A 2,500-nucleotide genomic window follows, 5' to 3' on the forward strand; every position below is an offset into this window, starting at 1 on the left:
ATCCGAAGAACGCACAAAAAGACAGGTAAATTACTGGCTGATAAGAAGAGTTATCTTTTATATTTCCCTTGTTTCAGTCATTCGACTACGGCCATGCTGGGGTTCACCTTCAAGAATTTAAGTCGAAAGAATTGAACCTAGTACTTGTTATTTTTTTTTTAAGCCAGGTACTTATTCTATCGGTCTCTTTTGTTACGGGAACGTGAACACAGAAGCACCGGTTGTCAGGCGGTGCTGGAGGACAAACACACACAAAGACGCGCACACATACATACATACACACACACGCACAAACTGAAGAATAAGAACGTACATCAGGAGAATGAGGTACCGAATGCTGAAACAACAAGGAACTTTTGGTCAGATATTTGGTGCAAAGAAGTTCGACATAATATGGAAACGAACTGGTTAAGGAAATTTAAAAGTGAAATGAAAAATAGATTGAGATAAGAGAATATAAATTTTACGGAAGAGAAAGTGGTAAAAGATACTTAAAAAGTACCCAACCGCATCGGATGTTCTGTCTTATAAACCTCATCAGCATGGACGGGTATATTCAACCGTTTTTTACTGACTGTATAGAAAATCAACATGGTTGACAAAAAATAAATACAATGTTTACACTGAAAGACAAAGAAAAGATAAGGGGAAATTAGTAGTTATGGACCTATTACAGGCTTATCATTACACTGAAAATTATTAAGCGGCCTCATAGGAGATGTAATATATAGCTTCTGGAGAAGGAGAAACTATTAGCAGAGGAGTAAAAGTTATGCAGGAGGAAAACAAGGGAGAAATGCTGATATGCTGTATATTTGTAGTATGATACGAAGTGAGGTAAGAAAGAATTTAGTTGTTTGTTGGATAGACTACAGTAAGCATACAATAATTTTACGCATTATTGATTCTTGTAGTGCCTGAGGTCTTTGAAAGACAATGAGAAGATTAAAAGTTTTTGAGAAAAAACCACGGGATCAAGGGAAGTAGAATTAAAACACGGAAGTAAATCCTTTCAACAGGAAGTGTGAATATATCTTTTACTTATTTCAGTCGTAAGAATGCGACCATGCTGGGGCCCGGCCTTGAAGAATGAATCGACCTCAGTACTAATTTTTTTAAAGCATGGTACTTATTGTGTTTATTTCTTTTGCCGTACTGCTAAGTTACGGGGATGTAAACACACCAACACTGGTTGTCAAGGGATGGTGACACACACACACACGACGGGCTTCTTTCATTTTCCGTCTACCAAATCCACTCACAAGGCTTTGGTCAGCCCAAGGTTATAGTAGAAGACACTTGCCCATATTACAGGGAGACTTGTTCAATCTCCATTTCTTTGTATTGTTTCCTTTGGCAAGTATACCGAGAAAATTCAGGCAAGTCTATGAACTTGTTAAAAACTAGAGTGAAAATAAATCTAAAACTAGAGTGAAATTCTATACATGAAGAACCTCAAATTTTATACTTGAATCATTAAGAACATTTAGCAAGGATATTGGCATGTAATTTGGAATAAACAAGGGTGCACTTTTAATTATGAATAACGGCAGAAACATTAAACTTGATGACATAACGGTAGCACAAGATATCATTAGATCACTGTGGAATGACGAGGGAGAAGGTTTCCAAAGATTACAAGAGAAGGAATTTGGAATATACTCGAATTAAAACTAAATGGAGGGAATGTTATCAAACAATAAATATCTGCCCTGTCGTTCTTGCTTCTGTTCTTGAATTCAATAAGACTGTTTCAGTGTCTTTTTGGATATTTCTAGCCGCTAATCGTATTCATTCCTCACAGCTTACATACAACATCGTGTTTTTTCAAACCCGATATCGCAGTATTAATGGTGTCTCCTGTGTTTAATAACTATTTACATCTCTTACATCTTTCTTGGTAAACAGAGCCTGACATTACTTTGCCGGTGGTAAGCTGCATTGTGGCGCATGAATCTTTTACCAGTTGTAATTGCTGTAACTCAGTGTTTGTTCACATTAGGGCAGAAGCCTAGAGATTGGCATGGCCCATGTATTCATGCATATGAGGAAACTTGTCGTTACTAAGCATCAGGATAACATCATTGCTAATCAAATTTTGGCGCAAAGCCAGTAATTTTGGGTAGAGGGAAATATTGATTACACCGGTCTCAGTTTTTCGGTGGTACTTTATTTTATCGACTCCCAAAGGGATGAAAGGCAAAAAAAAAAAAAACGTAAAGAACCAGAAGAAATGCCGCCAAGCGTTTCGTCCGACGCGCTAATGGTTCTGCCATCCTGCAATGATGATGATTTATATTATATTACATAACAATATGTTATATTACAGATAAAAGGATACTCTCTCTCTTTTACTCTTTTACTTGTTTCAGTCATTTGACTGCGGCCATGCTGAAGCACCGCCTTTAGTCGAGAAAATCGACCCCAGGACTTATTCTTTGTAAGCCTAGTACTTATTCTATCGGTCTCTTTTTGCCGAACCGCTAACTTACGGGTACGT

Source organism: Octopus bimaculoides, chromosome Z, assembly GCF_046866305.1.
Source record: "Octopus bimaculoides isolate indiv1 chromosome Z, ASM4686630v1, whole genome shotgun sequence".
NCBI classification, from domain to species: Eukaryota; Metazoa; Mollusca; class Cephalopoda; order Octopoda; family Octopodidae; genus Octopus; species Octopus bimaculoides.